Source organism: Aegilops tauschii, chromosome 7, assembly GCF_002575655.3.
Source record: "Aegilops tauschii subsp. strangulata cultivar AL8/78 chromosome 7, Aet v6.0, whole genome shotgun sequence".
NCBI classification, from domain to species: domain Eukaryota; kingdom Viridiplantae; phylum Streptophyta; class Magnoliopsida; order Poales; family Poaceae; genus Aegilops; species Aegilops tauschii.
This window is the reverse complement of record NC_053041.3, coordinates 91,648,279-91,663,111: the sequence shown is the minus strand read 5'-3', so window position 1 is coordinate 91,663,111 and position 14,833 is coordinate 91,648,279. Positions and strand designations below refer to the sequence as shown.

At 47.5% G+C, this 14,833-nt stretch overlaps 1 long non-coding RNA gene across 1 annotated transcript; it reads right to left on the bottom strand.

Annotated features, from left to right (window-relative positions):
* Positions 1–1,117: 1,117 nt before the first annotated feature.
* On the bottom strand, positions 1,118–12,988 carry LOC141026576 (uncharacterized). Its single transcript, XR_012188902.1, has 2 exons — positions 12,685–12,988; positions 1,118–1,407 (listed from the first exon to the last, which is right to left on the bottom strand). It is a non-coding gene; the product is annotated as an uncharacterized lncRNA (long non-coding RNA).
* Positions 12,989–14,833: the final 1,845 nt, after the last annotated feature.

Genomic DNA, 14,833 nt, shown 5'->3' with positions numbered 1-14,833 from the left:
TTATCCATCTAGGATGTTTTATATGCATTTATATGCTATTTTATATGATTTTTGGGACTAACCTATTAACCTAGAGCCCAGTGCCAGTTTCTGTTTTTTCCTTGTTTTTGAGTATCGCAGAAAAGGAAAATCAAACGGAGTCCAATTGACCTGAAACTTCACGGAACTTATTTTTGGACCAGAAGAAGGCCATGGAGCAAAAGAGATGGGCCAGAAGAGTCTCGGGCTGCCCACGAGGGTGGGGGGCGCACCCACCCCCTGGGCGCGCCTCCCTACCTCGTGGACAGCCCAGAGACCCCCCTGACTTGTTCCCGACGCCAAAACCTGTTATATATACCCAAACTTCCAGAACATAACCTAGATCGGGAGTTCCGCCGCCGCAAGCCTCTGTAGCCACCAAAAACCAATCGGGACCCTGTTCCGGCACCCTGCCGGAGGGGGGAACCCTCACCGGTGGCCATCTTCATCATCCCGGTGCTCTCCATGACGAGGAGGGAGTAGTTCACCCTCGGGACTAAGGGTATGTACCAGTAGCTATGTGTTTGATCTCTCTCTCTCTCTTTCTCGTGTTCTTGAGGTGGTACGATCTTGATGTATCGCGAGCTTTGCTATTATAGTTGGATCTGATGATGTTTCTCCCCGTCTACTCTCTTGTAATGGATTGAGTTTTCCCTTTGAAGTTATCTTATCGGATTGAGTCTTTAAGGATTTGAGAACACTTGATGTATGTCTTGCATGTGCTTATCTATGGTGACAATGGGATATCACGTGATTCACTTGATGTATGTTTTGGTGATCAACTTGCGGGTTCAATTGAACTTATGCATAGGGGTTGGCACACGTTTTCGTCTTGACTCTCCGGTAGAAACTTTGGGGCACTATTTGAAGTACTTTGTGTTGGTTGAATAGATGAATCTGAGATTGTGTGATGCATATCGTATAATCATACCCACGGATACTTGAGGTGACATTGGAGTATCTAGGTGACATTAGAGTTTTGGTTGATTTGTGTCTTAAGGTGTTATTCTAGTACGAACTTGTGACGCTCTCGATTCAATCGTACACTAATCATACACGCAAATGTGTACGATCAAGATCAAGGACTCACAGGAAGATATCACAACACAACTCTAGACACAAATAAAATAATACAAGCTTTATATTACAAGCCATGGGCCTCGAGGGCTCGAATACATAAGCTCGAAAACACAAGAGTCAGCGAAAGCAACAATATCTGAGTACAGACATAAGTTAGACAAGTTTGCCTTAAGAAGGCTAGCACAAAAGCAACATCGATCGAAAAGGCAAGGCCTCCTGCCTGGGAGCCTCCTAACTACTCCTGGTCGTCGGCAGTCTCCACGTAGTAGTAGGCCTCGACGGTGGCATCTGACTCCTGGGCTCCGGCATCTGGTTGCATCAACCGGAAAGAAGAAGAAAGGGGGAAAAGGGGGAGTAAAGCAACCGTGAGTACTCATCCAAAGTACTCGCAAGCAAGGATCTACACTACATATGAAACATTATCAAAGGAAGGTTGTATATGTGGACTGGGCTGCAGAAATGCCAGAATAGAGGGGAGAACCTAGTCCTATCGAAGACTAGCATCTTCTGGAAACCACCATCTTGCAGCAATAGGAGGGAGTAGAGTAGCATAAGTAAAGTAGTAGTAGTGTTATCAACCTCGGCCAGAGATCCTTTCTCGACTCCCTGCGAGAAAGCAATCCCAGAGCCATACTATCCATTTCTCATATCCGTGTCTCATCTCAAGTATCCAGTTCTAGTTGTATCGATCGGGATACAACTCCAAGTGTCCGTTACCATAGGACAGGCTATCGATAGATGTTTTCTTCCCTGCAGGGGTGCACCAACTTACCCACCACGCTCGATTAACTCCGGCCGGACACACTTTCCTGGGTCATGCCCGGCCTAGGCCAAACAATACGTCGCAACCCGACCTAGGCATAATAGAGAGGTCAAGCACGCCGGACTAAACCTATGCCCCCAGGGGTCATGGGCCATCTCCCCGGGAACTCCTGCACGTTGCGTGGGCGATCGGTGAGCAGACCTAGCTACCTCCTTAAAAAAGGCAGGTGCTTACGAGTCCAACCCGGCGCGCGCCGCTCAGTCGCTGACGTCTATTAAGCTTTGGCTGATGCATACGACGCAGAACGCCCATACTATGCCCACGTGATGGTTAGTGCTATCAGGCCAGAGGCCCTTCGGATCAAATATCCAAATCGTAGTGGTTTAGGAATGCGCGGTAACAAGCAGAGACTCACGAAAGATGTGACCCCGTCGCCCCGTCTTGATGACTTGCGGCAAGGGCTAAGAATGCCCGGCCACGCCTCGTAAGTATCTCGCGGGCACCTTCCAGGTCAACCCGTCTCCACATCACTCACGGGTACCCCTCAGGGTCGACCCGCCTTTCCAAGTAACAGTTGTAAAGTCCAAGTATCCGTGTGTCCAAACATCAAGGGGAAAACCCGAGGAATCACCCCCGGTGAATTCCACTCGATGTAATCATCAAGGTGAATGTAAGAGGATCCACCCTCGAGGTTCACACTTGAGGGGTTGCACGACAGAGCCGTATCGGAAGTGGTTAAGGAGGAAATCACCCCCTGATGACCACGACCGAATAGCTACACTACAGGGTTAACATCAGAAGTGCTGATGAGGTCTCACCCTCGGCACTCGATAGTAACCCAGTAGTGTCGAGCAACTAAGGGGAAAGTGATGTGCGGTGTCAGGGCCTGGTCTTCAATCCCGTTGATCGGGTCTTCGATGATGAAGCAGGGGCAACAAGGACAAGGTGGGGGTCACTGATGGATCACTAACCAACCTATACTAAGCAGTTTAGGATAAGCAGGTAAGGTAACAATAAATAGGTTACAAAAGCAGGCTATGCATCAAAATAGGAGCAAACAATAACAATAGCAAAATCTAATGCAAGCATGAGAGAATGGAATGGGCGATATCGGGATGATCAAAAGGGGGGGCTTGCCTGGTTGCTCAGACAAGAAGGAGGGGTCGTTGGTGACGTAGTCGATCACAGCGGCATCGGCAACCGCCACGGGGTCTACCGAAGAGAAGAGGGGGGGAACAGTAAATACATAGCAAGCAAGTGCATAACAGGACAGCAGGCATAGCTAGACGTGTTCTAACGCGGTCCTAGACGTTATATGTGAAGGGGGAATTCAACCGGGAAGGTGTTCCCGGTTCCGGACCTGCGTCAGACAGATGACCGGAGGGGGAATATTCCATGTTCAGTGTTGGAAATATGCCCTAGAGGCAATAATAAATAGGTTATTATTATATTTCCTTGTTCATGATAATCGTTTATTATCCATGCTAGAATTGTATTGATAGGAAACTCAGATACATGTGAGGATACATAGACAACACCATGTCCCTAGTAAGCCTCTAGTCGACTAGCTCGTTGATCAATGGATGGTTACGGTTTCCTGACCATGGACATTGGATGTCGTTGATAACGGGATCACATCATTAGGAGAATGATGTGATGGACGAGACCCAATCCTAAGCCTAGCACAAGATCGTGTAGTTCGTTTGCTCAGAGCTTTTCTAATGTCAAGTATCAGTTCCTTAGACCATGAGATTGTGCAACTCCCGGATACCGTAGGAATGCTTTGGGTGTACCAAACGTCACAACGTAACTGGGTGGCTATAAAGGTGCACTACAGGTATCTCCGAAAGTGTCTGTTGGGTTGGCACGAATCGAGACTGGGATTTGTCACTCCGTGTAAACGGAGAGGTATCTCTGGGCCCACTCGGTAGGACATCATCATAATGTGCACAATGTGACCAAGGAGTTGATCACGGGATGATGTGAGTTACGGAACGAGTAAAGAGACTTGCCGGTAACGAGATTGAACAAGGTATCGGGATACCGACGATCGAATCTCGGGCAAGTAGCATACCGATAGACAAAGGGAATTGTATACGGGATTGATTGAATCCCCGACATCGTGGTTCATCCGATGAGATCATCGTGGAACATGTGGGAGCCAACATGGGTATCCAGATCCCGCTGTTGGTTATTGACCGGAGAACGTCTCGGTCATGTCTGCATGATTCCCGAACCCGTAGGGTCTACACACTTCAGGTTCGATGACGCTAGGGTTATAGGGAAAGTATGTACGTGGTTACCGAATGTTGTTCGGAGTCCTGGATGAGATCCCGGACGTCACGAGGAGTTCCGGAATGATCCGGAGGTAAAGATTTATATATGGGAAGTCCTGTTTTGGTCACCGGAAAAGTTTCGGGTGTTATCGGTAATGTACCGGGACCACCGGGAGGGTCCCGGGGGTCCACCAAGTGGGGCCACCAGCCCCAGAAGGCTGCGTGGGCCAAGTGTGGGAGGGGACCAGCCCCAGGTGGGCTGGTGCCCCCCCCCACCAAGGCCCAAGGCGCATGGGAGAGTGGGAGGGGGCAAACCCTAGGTCCAGATGGGCCTTAAGGCCCACCCTAGTGGCGCCCCCCCCTCTCCTCCCCTTGGCCGCACCCTAGATGGGTTTGGGGGCTGCCGCCACCCCTGGGGAGGTAACCCTAGGTGGGGGCGCAGCCCTCCCTCTCCCCCTATATATAGTGGAGGCAAAGGGGCAGCCCAACACACGAGAACCTCTCTCTCTTGGCGCAGCCCTATCCCTCTTCCTCCTCCTCTCCCGCGGTGCTTGGCGAAGCCCTGCAGGATTGCCACACTCCTCCATCACCACCACGCCATCGTGCTACTGCTGGACGGAGTCTTCCCCAACCTCTCCCTCTCTCCTTGCTGGATCAAGGCGTGGGAGACGTCACCGGGCTGCACGTGTGTTGAACGCGGAGGCACCGTTCTTCGGTGCTTAGATCGGAATCAACCGTGATCTGAATCGCTACGAGTACGACTCCCTCATCCGCGTTCTTGCAACGCTTCCACATCGCGATCTACAAGGGTATGTAGATCCACTCCCCTTCCCCTCGTTGCTAGAGTACTCCATAGATTGATCTTGGTGATGCGTAGAAAATTTTGAATTTCTGCTACGTTCCCCAGCAGTGGTATCAGAGCCAAGTTTATGCGTAGTTTCTATGCACGAGTAGAACACAAAGTAGTTGTGGGCGTCGATGTTGCCAATTCTTCTTGCCGCTACTAGTCTTATCTTGTTTCGGCGGCATTGTGGGATGAAGCGGCCCGGACCGACCTTACACGTACGCTTACGTGAGACAGGTTCCACCGAATGACATGCACTAGTTGCATAAGGTGGCTAGCGGGTGTCTGTCTCTCCCACTTTAGTCGGAATGGATTCGATGAAAAGGGTCCTTATGAAGGGTAAATAGAAATTGGCATATCACGTTGTGGTTTTACGTAGGTAAGAAACGTTCTTGCTAGAAACCTATACAAGCCACGTAAAAACTTGCAACAACAATTAGAGGACGTCTAACTTGTTTTTGCAGCATGTGCTATGTGATGTGATATGGCCAGAAGATGTGATGAATGATATATGTGATGTATGAGATTGATCATATTCTTGTAATAGGAATCACGACTTGCATGTCGATGAGTATGACAACCGGCAGGAGCCATAGGAGTTGTCTTTATTTTTTGTATGACCTGCGTGTCATTGAATAACGCCATGTAAATTACTTTACTTTATTGCTAAGCGCATTAGCCATAGAAGTAGAAGTAATCGTTGGCGTGACAACTTCATGAAGACACAATGATGGAGATCATGATGATGGAGATCATGATGATGGAGATCATGATGATGGAGATCATGGTGTCATGCCGGTGACAAAGATGATCATGGTGCCCCGAAGATGGAGATCAAAGGAGCAAAATGACATTGGCCATATCATGTCACTATTTGATTGCATGTGATGTTTATCATGTTATGCATCTTATTTGCTTAGAACGACCGTAGTAAGTAAGATGATCCCTTATAATAATTTCAAGAAAGTGTTCCCCCTAACTGTGCACCGTTGCGAAGGTTCGTTGTTTCGAAGCACCACGTGATGATCGGGTGTGATAGATTCTAACGTTCGAATACAACGGGTGTTGACGAGCCTAGCATGTACAGACATGGCCTCGGAACACATGCGAAACACTTAGGTTGACTTGACGAGCCTAGCATGTACAGACATGGCCTCGGAACACAAGAGACCGAAAGGTCGAACATGAGTCGTATAGTAGATGCGATCAACATGGAGATGTTCACCGATGATGACTAGTCCGTCTCACGTGATGATCGGACACGGCCTAGTTTGACTCGGATCATGTATCACTTAGATGACTAGAGGGATGTCTATCTGAGTGGGAGTTCATTAAATAATCACATGAACTTCATTATCATGAACATAGTCAAAAAGTCTTTGCAAATTATGTCATAGCTCGCGCTTTAGTTCTACTGTTTAAGATAGTATCCTAGAGAAAATTTAGTTGAAAGTTGGTAGTAGCAATTATGCGGACTGGGTCCGTGAACTGAGGATTGTCCTCATTGCTGCACAGAAGGCTTATGTCCTTAATGCACTGCTCGGTGTGCTGAACCTCAGCGTCGTCTGTAGATGTTGCGAAACATCTGACATACACGTTTTGATGACTACGTGATAGTTCAGTGCGTAATGCTAACGGTTTAGAATTGTGGCACCAAAGATGTTTTTTGAAACGTCGCAGAACATGTGAGATGTTCCGAAGGCTGAAATTGGGATTTCAGACTAATGCCCGCGTCAAGAGGTATGAGACCTCTGACAAGTTTCTTAAGCCTGCAGACTAAGGGAGAAAAGCTCAATCGTTGAGCGTGTGCTCAAATTGTCTGAGTGCCACAATCGCTAGAATCGAGTGGGAGTTAATCTTCCAGATGAGATAGTGATGGTTCTCCATAGTCACTGCCACCAAGCTATTAGAGCTTCGTGATGAACTATAACATATCAAGGATAGATGATGATCCTAGAGCAACTCGCGATGTTTGACACCGCGAAAGTAGAAATCAAGAAGGAGCATCAATTGTTGATGGTTAGTAAAACCACTAGTTTAAGAAGGGCAAGGGCAAAAGGGATACTTCATGAAACAGCAAGTCATTTACTACTCTAGTGAAGAATCCCAAGGTTGAACCCAAACTCGAGACTAAGTGCTTCTGTAATGAGGGGAACGGTCACTGAAGCAAAACTACCCTAGATACTTGGTAGATGAGAAGGAAGGCAAGGTCGACAGAAGTATATTGGATATACATTATATGAATGTGTACTTTACTAGTACTCCTAGCAGCACCAGGGTATTAGATACCGGTTCGGTTGCTAAGTGTTAGTAACTCGAAATAAAAGCAGCGGAATAAACGGAGACTAGCTAAAGGTGAGATGACGATATGTGTTGGAAGTGTTTCCAAGGTTGATGTGATCAAGCATCGCATGCTCCCTCTACCATCGAGATTGGTGTTTGCGTTGAGCACAAACATGATTGGATTATGTTTATCGCAATACGGTTATTCATTTAAGGAGAATAATGGTTACTCTGTTTATTTGAATAATACCTTCAATGGTCTTGCACCTAAAATGAATCTCGATCGTAGTGATACACATGTTCATGCCAAAAGATATAAGATAGTAATGATAGTACCACATACTTGTGGCACTGCCACTTGAGTCATATTGGTATAGAACGCATGAAGAAGCTCCATGTAGATGGATCTTTGGACTCACTCGTTTTTGAAAAGAATGAGACATGCGAACCATGTCTATTGGTATATATGCATGAAGAAACTCCACGCAGATGGATCGTTTGGACTCACTTGATTTTGAATCACTTGAGACATGCAAATCATACCACATGGGCAAGATGACTGAAAGGCCTCGTTTTCAGTAAGATGGAACAAGAGAGCAACTTATTGGAAGTAATACATTTTGATGTATGCAGTCCAATGAGTGCTGAGGCATGCAGTGGATATCGTTATATTCTTACTTCACAGATGATTTGAGTAGATGCTGAGTGTATTTACTTGATAAAACACAAGTCTGAATTATTGAAAGGTTCAAGTAATTTCAGAGTGAAGTTGAAGATCGTCGTGACAAGAGGATAAAATGTATGTGATATGATCATAGAGATGAGTATCTGAGTTACGAGTTTGGCACACAATTAAGACATTGTGGAAAGTGTTTCACAATTAATACCGCCTGGAACACCATAGTGTGATGGTGTGTCCGAACATCATAACTGCACCCTATTGGATATGGTGCATACCATGATGTCTCTTATCGAATTACCACTATCGTTTATGGGTTAGGCATTAGAGATAACCGCATTCACTTTAAAAAGGGCACCATGCAATTCCGTTGAGACGACACCGTTTAGAGAAACCTAAGTTGTCGTTTCTTAAAAGTTTGGGGCTGCGATGCTTATGTGAAAAGGTTTCAGGCTGATAAGCTCGAACCCAAAGCGGATAAATGCGTCTTCATAGAACCCAAAACAGTTGGGTATACCTCCTATTTCAGATCTGGAAGCAAAAGTAATTGCTTCTAGAAACAGGTCCTTTCTCGAGGAAAAGTTTCTCTCGAAAGAATTGAGTGGGAGGATGGTGGAGACTTGATAAGGTTATTGAACCGTCACTTCAACTAGTGTGTAGCAGGGCACAGGAAGTTGTTCCTGTGGCACCTACACCAATTGAAGTGTAAGCTTATGATAGTGATCATGAAACTTCGGATCAAGTCACTACCAAACCTCGTAGGACGACGAGGATGCGTAATACTTCGGAGTAGTACGTGATCCTGTCTTGGAAGTCATGTTGTTGGACAACGATGAACCTATGAGCTATGGAGAAGCGATGGTGGGCCCATATTCCGACAAATGGTTAGAAGCCATGAAATCCGAGATAAATGGAACTTTGAGAGGAAGACGGGCGTAGACGGTAATGTTACCGTCTATGAAGCTCGACTTGTGGCAAAGAGTATTTCCACAAGTTCAAGGAGTTGACTACGATGAGATTTTCTCATCCGTAGCGATCCTTAAGTCCGTCGGAATCATGTTAGCATTAGCTGCATTTATAAAATCTGGCAGATGGATGTCAAAACAAGTTTCCTTACCAGGTTTCGTAAGGAAAGGTTGTATGTGATACAATCAGAAAGGTTTTGTCGATCCTAAGGATGCTAAAAGGTATGCTAGCTCCAGCGATCCTTCCATGGATTAGAGCAAGCATCTCATAGTCAGAATATACGCTTTGATGAAGTGATCAAAGTTTTTGGGTTTATACAAAGTTTGTTAGAAACTTGTATTTACAATAAAGTGAGTGGGAGCGCTACAACATTTCTGATAAGTATATGTGAATGACATATTGTTGATCCGAAATGATGTAAAATTTCTGGAAAGCATAAAGGGTTGTTTGAAAGGAGTTTTCCAAAGGAAGACCTGGATAAAGCTGCTTACATATTGGGCATCAAGATCTATAGAGATAGATCAAGACGCCTGATGATACTTTCAAAGAACGCACACCTTGACATGATTTTGAAAGAGTTCAAAATAGATCAGCAAAGAAGGAGTTCTTGGCTGTGTTACAAGGTGTGAGTATTGAGTAAGACTCAAGACCTGACCACAGCAGAAGAGAGAGAAAGGACGAAGGTCGTCCCCTATGCTTTAGACGTAGGCTCTATAGTATGCTATGTTGTGTACCGCACATGTAGTGTGCCTTGCCATGAGTTGGTCAAGGGGTACAATAGTGATTCGGGAATGGATCACATGACAGCGGTCGAACTTATCCTTAGTATCTAGTGGACTAAGGAATTTTCTCGATTATGGAGGTGAAAGGGAGTTCGTCGTAAAGGGTTACGTCGATGCGAACCTTGACACTAATCCGGATGACTCTGAGTGGTAAACCGGATTCGTATAGTAGAGCAATTATTTGAAATGGCTCCAAATAGCGCGAGGTAGCATCCACAAGATGACATAGATATTCGTAAAGCACACGGATCTGAAAGGTTCAGACCCGTTGACTAATAACCTCTCTCACAAGCATAACATGATCAAACCAGAACTCATTGAGTGTTAATCACATAGTGATGTGAACTAGATTGTTGACTCTAGTAAACTCTTTGGATGTTGGTCACATGGTGATGTGATCTGTGAGTGTTAATCACATGGTGATGTGAACTAGATTATTGACTCTAGTGCAAGTGGGAGACTGTTGGAAATATGCCCTAGAGGCAATAATAAATTGGTTATTATTATATTTCCTTGTTCATGATAATCGTTTATTATCCATGCTAGAATTGTATTGATAGGAAACTCAGATACATGTGTGGATACATAGACAACACCATGTCCCTAGTAAGCCTCTAGTCGACTAGCACGAATCGAGACTGGGATTTGTCACTCCGTGTAAACGGAGAGGTATCTCTGGGCCCACTCGGTAGGACATCATCATAATGTGCACAATGTGACCAAGGAGTTGATCACGGGATGATGTGAGTTACGGAACGAGTAAAGAGACTTGCCGGTAACGAGATTGAACAAGGTATCGGGATACCGACGATCGAATCTCGGGCAAGTAGCATACCGATAGACAAAGGGAATTGTATACGGGATTGATTGAATCCCCAACATCGTGGTTCATCCGATGAGATCATCGTGGAACATGTGGGAGCCAACATGGGTATCCAGATCCCGCTGTTGGTTATTGACCGGAGAACGTCTCGGTCATGTCTGCATGATTCCCGAACCCGTAGGGTCTACACACTTAAGGTTCGATGACGCTAGGGTTATAGGGAAAGTATGTACGTGGTTACCGAATGTTGTTCGGAGTCCCGGATGAGATCCCGGACGTCACGAGGAGTTCCGGAATGGTCCGGAGGTAAAGATTTATATATGGGAAGTCCTGTTTTGGTCACCGGAAAAGTTTCGGGTGTTATCGGTAATGTACCGGGACCACCGGGAGGGTCCCGGGGGTCCACCAAGTGGGGCCACCAGCCCCAGAAGGCTGCGTGGGCCAAGTGTGGGAGGGGACCAGCCCCAGGTGGGCTGGTGCGCCCCCCCCCCCCCCCCACCAAGCCCAAGGCGCATGGGAGAGTGGGAGGGGGCAAACCCTAGGTCCAGATGGGCCTTAAGGCCCACCCTAGTGGCGCCCCCCCTCTCCTCCCCTTGGCCGCACCCTAGATGGGTTTGGGGGCTGCCGCCACCCCTGGGGAGGGAACCCTAGGTGGGGGCGCAGCCCTCCCTCTCCCCCTATATATAGTGGAGGCAAAGGGGCAGCCCAACACACGAGAACCTCTCTCTCTTGGCGCAGCCCTATCCCTCTTCCTCCTCCTCTCCCGCGGTGCTTGGCGAAGCCCTGCAGGATTGCCACACTCCTCCATCACCACCACGCCGTCGTGCTGCTGCTGGACGGAGTCTTCCCCAACCTCTCCCTCTCTCCTTGCTGGATCAAGGCGTGGGAGACGTCACCGGGCTGCACGTGTGTTGAACGCGGAGGCACCGTTCTTCGGTGCTTAGATCAGAATCAACCGCGATCTGAATCGCTACGAGTACGACTCCCTCATCCGCGTTCTTGCAACGCTTCCGCATCGCGATCTACAAGGGTATGTAGATCCACTCCCCTTCCCCTCGTTGCTAGAGTACTCCATAGATTGATCTTGGTGATGCGTAGAAAATTTTGAATTTCTGCTACGTTCCCCAACATTCAGATAGTTAGAGGCATCTGACAGGTAAACGGACCGTGTATTCGGATTTGTATCGTCGTTCTGAGCAACTTTCATGTAGAAAGTTTTTCGGTCCGAACTACGGTTTAATTACTACAATTTTCTGAAGTTTTAAAAGTAGTTTGGAAATCTTTTAAATCGAAAATAAAACAGAAAATAGCTTTGTCACCTAGTGCTATTCTAGCCATAGCGTAAGACAGGTGGGGTCAGGGTCAAAGTCCACAGTTGACTAGTCAACATATGAACAGTGTAGGGTCCACATGTCATCGACTTTAGACTTTTCTGAAAATTTATTTTTCTTTAAACTAACAGTGGGTCCACATGTCATCTACTATTAGACTAATTAACTAGTACTACTAATTAGACTAACGAACTAAACTAGTCTCTAAACTAGCATTTGGCCGGCCACATACACACAGAACACACACTCACGCACGCACACAACACACACATGCACACAGCATGGCCATGGCCGGCCGTAGCAGCGGCGGCAGCACCTAGCGACGGCAACAACTAAGCAGTGGCAGCAGATTAGCAGGAGCAGCGGCGGCGGACAAGAGCAGAGAATCTGCAAGCGGCAGCAGCAGGACAAAGAGCAGCACGCAGCAGCAAGCAGATGCATTAGCGCAAGCAGCAGTACGTGCCAGCAGTAGCAGCACGCAGCACGCGCGCGGGGAGGCAGTAGGCAACGGGGCAGCAAAGGCGGACGGTGCGCCGGCTCGTAGAGGCGGGCGCCGGTGTGGCGCGGTGCCAGTACGCCGGAACCGTGATGAGCATCGGCAGCATCGCGGGCGGGGCGAGCGACACAGCGGCAGGCAGCAGAGAGACCATGCATGGGCGCGGGCGGAGGTGGGTGTAGGTGGGCGCGCCCTGGGTGCGGCACGCATGGCCGGACGCAGCCAGAGGCGCGGGAGCGCGCACACAGGAGCTAACTTCAGGCGCGGTCACTGGAGGTAGCGGGCGACGATTTACGAAGACAGATCGAAGGGGATAAGTAGGGGAATCGGTCGAGGGCCTCACCGCGAAGCTCATGGGCGCGTCGGGGAAGCCGGGGACGGGCCGGAGCAAGGTGAATCGACGACGAGGTGCGCGACGGCCGACGGGGAAGAAGAACGAGGCGATGGCTCCATGGCGTCCTAGGTGATGGCGCTCTGCGTGGATGAAGAGGACGACGGCGTGCTCCTCCTGGGCATGGCGATGCGGCGAGACACGTCGGGGTCGCCCGTGGATGGTGGTGGCCGCGGTGGTGCTGCGGCGATGGCAAGGGATCTGGAGAGGGAGGTGGAGCAGGAGGGAGAGGAGGGTGGAGTGGGAGAGTGGGGAGGCAGGGGAAGTGGGAGAGGGGATCGAGGGGGCGCGGCGTCGGCGTCCTTATCCCCTCCAGGGCCTGTAGCGACGCGGGGCGGCGAGGTGGTCGGGACGAACGCGGGCGCCCCGGTCGTTGGAATAGTGGGGAGGGAGACGACCGGGAGTGGGGGCTGGGCCATCTGGGCTGGCTAATTGGGCCGACCACTTCGGCCTAAGGCCTAGTGAGGGGGGGTCTTTATTTTAACTTTGGTTTTCTGCCTTTTCTATTTTCATTTCAGTTTTGCATTTCTTTTAGTACCAAGAGAGTTTTGTTTTGAACAAAACTTGGCACATAAATCTAACACGATACCTTGAGATGGAATAAAACGTTTGGGGGCAAAGGAGTTGTCTAACCATTTTTAGAAATTGAAAAGGCCAATTTAAATGTTGCTGGAGCACTGAATTAATTCCCATGGGCATTTTGGGAATTCAGAAGAGGTTGGTTTCAACAGGACAGTGATCAGGGAAATTTATAGGATAAGGTGAGCATTTTAGTTTTGCTGTTCAAAGAAAATAATTTATTTGACTTATTTTAAAATTGAAAAAGGCTTTGATTTTTGGACAAGTGGCAAGCTGCATAGTAATCACGATGACATGGCCACCATTAGGGGGAGATTACTGTAGCATGATTCTCGGGGTGTTACAAATCTCCTCCACTACAAGAAATTTCGTCTCGAGATTTAAGAGGTGGAGTAAGGGGAAAAGAATTGGTTAAGAAATCCTAATGGATCGTCTTTTCTTGCTACTCTCATCGAAGAGGTTGATGCATAACGTTGATGTCTTCAATTCACTGCATCAGGGCATCATGATGAAGTCGTCAACCTTTCTTCAGAAACTCCACCGTACTTACGAATAGGGTATATAAAAAAACATAAGGATAGATGTTAGAAAGGATTGGCATCCGGTAATTATCTCAAGGAAGGAGATTTTAGAAGCACCAAGAAACAAATCGAGAGTGCTATTAGGAGGTTCAACAAGTTTCAACCAGGTAGGCATCATGCTGATGCCTATAACAGGTGAAGAAGGGGGGGTTCAAAGCATTGAGGCATAATGTTGCCTCTGATACCAGAATGAATCATGGTGAGGAAGTTAGCTTGTGATTTACATAAGAAGCCAAGTGCAAAGAATATTTCAGAATCAAGGTTGAACAGGAGAATCAGGTTTCGATCATGTGGAACTGTGGGTTATGGGCCCACCTTGTGTGTTCAGAGTAGGAAAAGTGGCGACATCTCGCACGGATAAGATAGCAAGGCATGTCATAGGATAGCATGTCAGTTATGTTGGCATCAACGTTGGTACCAAGGGCGAGGGACGAAGAGAACCATTTTCCTGCTCGCAATGCGAGGTGGACCAATAGGCAAAGTTCTCGTCCATCGGTGGTTACCGAAATGTCATCAATAACAGTAACAGGGTCTTACTGACTGTGTTGTACACCGAGGTGTTTACATAAGTAGGGAAATATTACTGCTTATATCATATAGATCACAAGAAAGATTAACAAAACAATGGAAAGGAAAAATGTGATTATCAAATTAAACACAAGTATTTGGAGTATATCCTTCACAAGAACAAGCAGAGCAGGATATACAAGAAAGGGCAGCAAGTAGATAACCACTTTGGTAAAGGGGGCGAGGAAATTCATGACGTTACCCATACAACAGTGTTTGGATAGGTGATCAAGAAACATTTAGCATTGCGCCTCCAATGTTCTTAATGATGTTCGGAGTACCACAGCCATGCTTCGGGATAGCATTGACATGGTCATCAGGTAAAGATCGGACCTTGGGAACACAAAGGATCCATGCGGAATTTCTAGAACATC